Source organism: Desmodus rotundus, chromosome 10 (assembly GCF_022682495.2).
Source record: "Desmodus rotundus isolate HL8 chromosome 10, HLdesRot8A.1, whole genome shotgun sequence".
NCBI lineage: Eukaryota > Metazoa > Chordata > Mammalia > Chiroptera > Phyllostomidae > Desmodus > Desmodus rotundus.
The window spans coordinates 31,955,711-31,963,446 of NC_071396.1; the positions used below are offsets into that span (position 1 = coordinate 31,955,711).

The 7,736-nt window shown below is 35.5% G+C and overlaps 1 protein-coding gene across 6 annotated transcripts in view; it reads right to left on the reverse strand.

Annotated features, from left to right (window-relative positions):
* Positions 1 to 7,567, reverse strand: part of CHD2 (chromodomain helicase DNA binding protein 2) — a 103,689-nt gene extending 96,122 nt beyond the window's left edge. Inside the window, exons 1-3 of one of the 6 annotated variants that reach the window (XM_053912803.2) lie at positions 7,061 to 7,567; positions 4,709 to 4,772; positions 4,076 to 4,161 (exon numbers count right to left, since the gene is read on the reverse strand). The gene's annotated coding sequence lies outside the window, so the exon portion shown is untranslated. The other 5 variants (XM_053912805.2, XM_071219454.1, XM_053912802.2 and 2 more) reach the window with 5 other exon arrangements.
* Between the last annotated feature and the right edge of the window lie 169 nt (positions 7,568 to 7,736).

Below are 7,736 nucleotides of genomic sequence, written 5' to 3' on the forward strand. Positions count from 1 at the left end.
TATTTTTTTCAGTCACTCCTGCTCCAAATTATTATTATAATAATCACAATATGTAGAGCTACCAAAAAAGCTATTTAAAAGTTCAGTATTAAAGGATAGCAATTTAAGAAGTTTTAGAAAGCAACAGAATAGGATTTAAGTTAAAACTAAGCTACCCAATGCCTTTCTATGCTAATGATTCAAATTTTCAAAGTATTAAATATAAATAAAGTTTCTGATTTTCTTACCAAATCTAAATCCCTTCACTTGTTTTGACTAATCATAATCAGTACAGCAAAAGTCTGCTTCAAAATTGCCTCTAAGAGTGAGGTGCTAAAATATCCTCCCGAGGTAACAAAGCACTTTACAAAAAACATGGCATTATTTATTTTTAAGCTTCCGATGTAATCAGATTTTACAAGGAAGAGAGGATTTTCTGAACAGACAAATCTTGGATCTACAAAGTAAAATTAACTGATATAACCCCTAAGAGAAGAATGGAATTGATTTAAGGAATATTGATGAAAGAAATGTCACATAGGTCTTACAATGTGCTAATAGAACTGCTACCTACCATTACAAGTGTGTACCTCTGGGTTCGCCCTTCACCGAAAACAGAAAAGGACTTGGATCTCACTCTGTGCTACCAGAAAAATTACTAACACCAATTTAATCAACCATACTGGCCCTTCTCAAAAATTGACAAACTAATACTTTCCCTTCTTTTGAAGGGGAAAGAAGCCAAGATCAGCTTAAGCAAACTACAGAGGTTTATGATTATGCCCATATTTCTACCTATCTTTAACAATTTGCAATACTATAGATTTACATTTAATATGAAATTATAGGTGACATATAAATAACCATTTTGATTGTTGGGCCTTTTATCATAAAAGGCAAAGACAGTTTTAGTCAAGTCTTGTATTATCATCCTCAGCACATCTGTGCTTCACCATACTATTTGATTTTGTCACCTTTTAAAATCCTTAAAACAACCTTTTTAACATTTAAATTAAGTATAAAATCTGAGAACACTATGCAATATTTTTAAAATCTCCCACAAAAATAAGGTGGTGATAAAGTCATTGGAAAACATTTCTACAAAACAACTAACCAACCAGTAAAATGAAGCAAATTTCTAGCATGATAATCCAAATTTAACTGATTATGATTACTATGTAGTACATATTACGGATGTAATTCTTTGGGTAATATTCCATTTCAAATAAATGCTTTAGTTTCAAAAGCAAAGGACTATTTTTCAAAACAAAACTATCTAGCTTCACACAATGTTTAAATCAAAACTATCAAATTGCTGTAGGAAAAATGCTATTTAAATGTTATATTAATAAATCAAGTCACATTTTTTATTTATAAAGTTTGTAACATCCTTGAATTTAAATTGTAATGGTTAATTACAGTCACAAATAACAGGCAATTTGAAATTTAAAAGTTTGACCTAAGCCACTCCATCTGGAAAGGGAAGGTAACCGGTAAAACAAAGACATCTATCTTTGAAGTACAGATTTCTTAAAGGAAATTAATTATGTCAGGCATGGAAACTACAAATCCACATCTATAATTGCAATGGTCAGCTGCAAACGTTTCATTAGATACACTAAAGTTTAAATATACTTAATGGAATATTTTTAAAACTCCAAATAATGCTTTTATTATAGCATTCTAAATTTTAATTATTTAAAGACAATTTCACACCTTAACTTCTGTTTAAGATCAATTTTCCAGTGTCTTCATTTGAATTACTTATTAATATTTTGGAATGCCTAAAATTAATCAAGTTGGGTCCACTATTGCTTGGGTCTCATGTTATTCAAGTAGTTTCACCACAGAAATACATGATTTGCAATGTAAGAATCACAAAACCTTACTCTCCCATTTTTGTAAGAAAATCAGACACTCCTTACTATTTTTTTAATTCAAAATCTAAGAAATAAAAGTTATCTTAAAGAGATTAGAAACTCCAAATACTCTATATTAACTAAGAGACTAAGGTGTACAGTGTATTAAATGTCAAAATTACAGGGCTAATTTACATTAGAAGCTAGGTCTCTCGATTGCTGAATCTGTTATGAATCTGTTTTCTGCTCTATCACACACTAATGCAAAAGATAGAGATGTCCTGAAGTTATCTTTTTGCCTGTATGCCTCTCAACAAAGAATTAAATCTGAGAGGAAAAAAGTAAATTAATTGGCTGTCCAGTCTCAGTATTTTAATAATCAAAAAAGTGAGTAACAGTAAACTGAACTTGAAGAAAATTTTATATTCAAAGTTACCCACTTCATATCATCTATCCTCTAGGTGTCATGTCACGGCTCACAAAAACCTTGTCATCAACTATGAGCACGGCTTCTTTCCTTTCTGTGCAACCTCAAGTGATGTGTTAATAGTTACTACCTTAATGACAAATGCGATGCAACCGAATCACCAACTTGATCGGGAGATTTTCCTTTTACGATTCAAGAATTAGCTCAAAATGCTCAATTAAAAGTAAATATTTAACCATTTACCATTTTGATCCTCTAAAGCAGAAAACAGTAGCAATATTTTACTTTTCTCATGAAATATAGTAATTTAAAAATATAAGCACTATCATGAAGGTTGAAGCACATGAAGACTTTTTCAAAGTGTGATCTATCATAATTCTTTATCAGGCTGGTAATAAAAGGAAAGTTGTATCCCATTAAAATAGGGATTAATTTACAAGTTACTATGTCATTTAATTTTGCTATTATAATTATTGACACTAAGTAAGATAAAAATAATTTAACATTCTAACCTTCAACTGTTCATTTTTTATTTTACAGGTTAAATTATACCTTTGATAGGTCATTAGGAATTGCCAATTTATACTTAAACTTACATTGCACTTCACACACGTGTGTCTTAAGGGGCAAATTCTCAATTTTATAAGTGCCCAACAATATCTGCTGAGTAACAGTCTAATATCCAATCATTTGCATAGGAAACCCTAATGTTGACGTGTGTTTAAGAAGCTTGGGATAATAGATGTTTTGAATTTTTTGCATGTTACATCTTTAAAACACTGTAGTTGCAGGTCTAACATCCTGTTTTCTTTTGCACCCTATAAATACAAATTTGATCAAACTGCGAAGGACTGGAAAGGAAAAATTAAGCCAAAGCAAAGGCAATAAAAATATTACCCGTTTCACATATTTGAATCAAGAGAATAAGCAAACACCAACAGATAAAAGATTTTCCACTAAAATAAAATAAATAAATAAATAATTCAAGGACAAAGAGGTAAGTAAACTTGCCCTTATGTTAATTAATGGTTATTTGATATTCTTAAAATTGCCCAATTATATTACATATTTTCTGTTAAATCTTTACTAATATCAGTTTAAAATTAATTTTCACATTCAATTTTAACTTGTAATTAAAGAGTATTTTCTATAAATTATCAGTGGGCATGTTTTTTCACTCACAGATCTAGTTTTAACATGTAAAACTATTATATGCATATTGATTACTTCTTCCTCTTATGATTTAAAAATAATTATTAAGCTATGGAGGTCTTTTTAGATGAGTTATTCTAGTTTTCTGTAAAATAAACTCATTTTTCTATCTTTGAAAACAAACTCATAAAAATGGGTACGGTGACTATTTAAAATCCATGAAGTAGAAACCAGAATGTGAAAATGTTTTAGTGTTTGCAATGTAGTTCTTTTATGAATCCTAAGATCCGCAAATGCAACATTCTACGCCATTTCTAAAACGTGATCAGTATCATCAAAAAGAATGTACACTTCAGATCATAAAGACAATTTTGATGACTTAACTACTGATTTAACCATAATCCTCAAGTACCATTATGTTGGAAAGTACTTCATGTCTTACTGTTCTGATAGAAACTACATTATCAACTGTTTCAATATTAATACAAAAGTGCTTTGATGTAAGGAAATGGAATTTGATGGGCTTTTTCTCATCCCTTTCTCAAGGTAAAGAAACAAGTCTACAGTTTATGTTTCATTGACAAACTTTACTGATATTTTCCTACTCAAATGGTGGTAGTTATTAAATTTCAGATGTTAGATAAAAACATTTACTTACTTGCTACATAAAATACAGACTTTGGCAAAGGTTTCCTTTATCCTCAGAAATAAAACTCCACGGTCTCAGTCTCGAAAATGGTTTATCTTTTAAGGGGAAAAAATATTCTAAACAATTTATTGATGCAACAACCAACAGCAAGTAAGGACAAGTGTTTTATAACTTTATTAAAGAAACAAAAACTAAAATCTATGCTCACAAAATCTGCTTTTTAAAATGTCCTTCCCTAAAATCTATTAGTAGGAATAGTAAACTAGCTCAAATTTTCCAGTAAATTCATTATTTACATGTTTAGAAGATTAAAACTGTTTGCACAATACATTAGAGAGCTAAAAACAAAAAGTGTATCATGGTTTTCCTCAAAATGTAATCAGTCTTTTCTTGTTCCCAAAATTAAACAAAGGCATTAATGGGCCTTTAGTATTTAACTATTCAAAAGACACATTTATTTACAATGGCTATGCAAATATACTTTCCATTCAGTAAAAAGGCTTACAAGGCTTGTAAAATTACATGTTATTTATTAATATTCATTCATCACCACTTACTGGAAATATAAATTATCAAAGAACAAAAACAAAACCTAATGAGCTTATTTTTATGTCGAAGTAATAGAAATTTACCCAGTCTTACCTCAAATGAAGAGCTGTATGTGTTCAGAACCATCATCAAATTTAATTTTAATCTTGTAAGTTACCTTAAAAAAAAAAGAAAGATGATATCAATGCTTTGATTTTTAAACATTTCTTGGCCTAAGTTTCAGTGTGATGAAACAATATTCCACAGACACGATCTATGGATAAATTTAAGAGACTGCTCATCCACGCACTACCTGTACGTTTTAGGTTGCAGTTATTTCTTAACATCTGTCAGTCTTTGTTTTCCTCATCTTTTGGTTGCAAGGACTAACACTTGCGATCAAGGCGGTGAAGTAAAAAAAATATAACAGATTTACATCTTTGGACAGATTTAAGATTATGATTTTGTTTTTATTTTTCTTCTTTTGATGCCAGGCAATACCAAAAAACAAAGGAAAAGTTTACCATTTTTTAAAGACTGAAATCTTAACATTTCCCTTACCATCTATAAATACCTTTTAAATTTTTGAGTAATTGAAAATTAACTCTTTCAGGAGAAATTAGTGAAGTTAAAATGGCCACTGGTTACTTTAAATTTTTAAACTACAAGTTATTTGATCTCACCAATTGGGATATTAGCTTTGTTTTTTAGTCAAGTCTAAAACATGTAGTATCTATGACATTTATTCAATTTCAAACCAGGGTCTTGACCATTTTTAGTCTTTCCCTTCCCCCATTACTCATGTAAAAAGATCTTCTGAGGTTAAACTGCCAGCAATTATATTGCATTTCACTATTCAAAAAGGATTCTGAAATACCAGATTCAGAATATTCATTTTAAACCACTTTCAGTATTCAAAAATTTCAAAAATGTTCATTTGCAAAAACAAAACTGGTACTCAAACAACACTGTCTGTAAAATCAAAATATGCGCAACTGATGTAACATGTAGCCTATATGAATACCATTCGGAAAAAAAGAAAAACATTTTTTACTGACAAATATACCCTCAGAAATACGGTCAACTACAGCAGTTTCTTTGATCTTATAAGTACTGTACTACGTAAATTTGCCCAACACTATTTTCACGTAAATCTCCACCTTTACAACACACAAGAGGTACCGCAAAATGAAGACAAATATATTCTAAAATGCACAAAGCTTTTTGCATCTGTGGTTTGTTCAAACCACTGAATTTAAATTCCCTCACAAACAATTTTTCAAATTCATAGGCAGAGGACAATGCAAATTATTTGAAACCAATATATATTATTGAACTACTGTTCCATTTTAAGAATATCTAGATTTTCGTGCATGCAACAAATGCAACAAATATGGCTCCTCTTCTTCGTCCATTACCGAGAGCAATCCTACTTTAAAATTTACACTGCAAGAAAGTAACTTCACAAAGAGATTTGACGTCAAAATATTCCCCTGTAAAAGTTTTGTCGACCATAGCTTGTGGTAATATAGATTATTTTTTTAAAAAAATAATATAATGACGAACTTAAACTTTTAAAAGTCTAGGAACTGACCCAAGTACGTTCTAACATTCAGGTGTGCTAAGTTACAGATAACGGCTCCTTACGACCTTTTAAAAAGTATCAAAACATTATTCAAACATCGGAATGTCAAATAAACTGGGCAAAATAAACTATTAATCAAACGTCATCGTCTAGCACCCCAATTAAATTCTATTCCCATTAAACAGCCTTGACATTATAGTAAACTTGTCTTCCTAATTTTTGAAATACGAGACGCCCTCCTCCAACTTGCATTTTAAAACACAACGTTAACGTCATCAAGGTTTTAATAAGAAACAAATACCTTCTCATCTGTTAATACTGCTGCCGTTTTCAAAATCGGCTTTGAAAGAGTTAAGAGCCAACACCCAAAAGAAAAAAAAACAAGTTTTATTTTTCTTTAAACGTAGCCAAGGTGCCATTGTTCTTTTAAATTCGACCATCAACATGAATTCCCACCTTACCGGAAAGAGGTTAAAAAGCTCCCCCGTTGCAGAACCTAAAATGGGTTTTCTTTTTTTTTTTACTCCAAATTTCAAAATAACTCACCAGGGCAGAAAGGGGTTCTTCTCGCGCGGTCCCCTTCGGACTCCCGCCTGCAGTCACCCGCCGCCACCCCTTTCCCCGCGAGGCCGATGCCGGCAGTGAGGCCGCCCCCTGCTCACTGCAGGGTCTGGAGAAGGGCCCCCGGCGCCACTGGGCCCTGGGCCCCGCGGCGCCGAGGCGCTTCCCGCCCGGGGAGCCAGCCTACGACGCCAACGGGATTTTCACAGAGCCAGGCAAAGAGGCCCAACCCGCCACCCCCTCCTGCTCGCGTGTTCAAGGACATTTTGCTTTTCCTCCCAAGGACAAAGGACAATAAAAGGGGCCTGGGAGCCACTTACCGGATCGGAGCGCGGCTGCTGGCACCTGGAGGTCGCCCGCACTCGATTCCCGCGCCGGGCCTCTCGCCCGCGCGGGAACGAGACGCCGGGGCTCCGGAGAGTCTCTGCGGACGATGCCGCAGCGGTGCTTTCGGCGTTGTGGGCCCGGCCGCTCCCGGCGCCCCTGTCGCCAGATCCGACCCCGACACATGGCCGATCTCGTCTCAGCCGGGGCCGCTTCGACCCCGCGAGCCTGCGGGCCGTTCGGGCGCAGCTCCACGCCAGCCGGCGGGCCCCGCAGCCGCGTCAGAACGCCTGACAGCTCGGGGTGCTGCTGCCTCTCCGGCCATCTTGTGCCGTGTGTGTGTGTGTGGTGTCTCTCTCGCGTCTCCTCTCTCGGCTTTACTCCCTCCTCCTCCTCCCCCCCGCCCCACACACCACACAACATGGCCTCTTCGCTGCGGCGGCGGCTGCGGCGGCGGCAGGAGAGCCGCGGCGCTACTGCCCGATCCCCTCCTCCACACTCTCGCCTCCCGCCTGCAGCCCCAGGTCCCAGAGCGCACGCGCGCCGCCGCCCGCCCACCGCGGCCATTGGCTCTGCATTCTTCCTACCACGCCTTCCTCGGAGCGGCCTCACGCACGCTCACTGGGGTCTCCCTTCCTCCCAACAACAACTACTTCGATACTACTGGTTAGC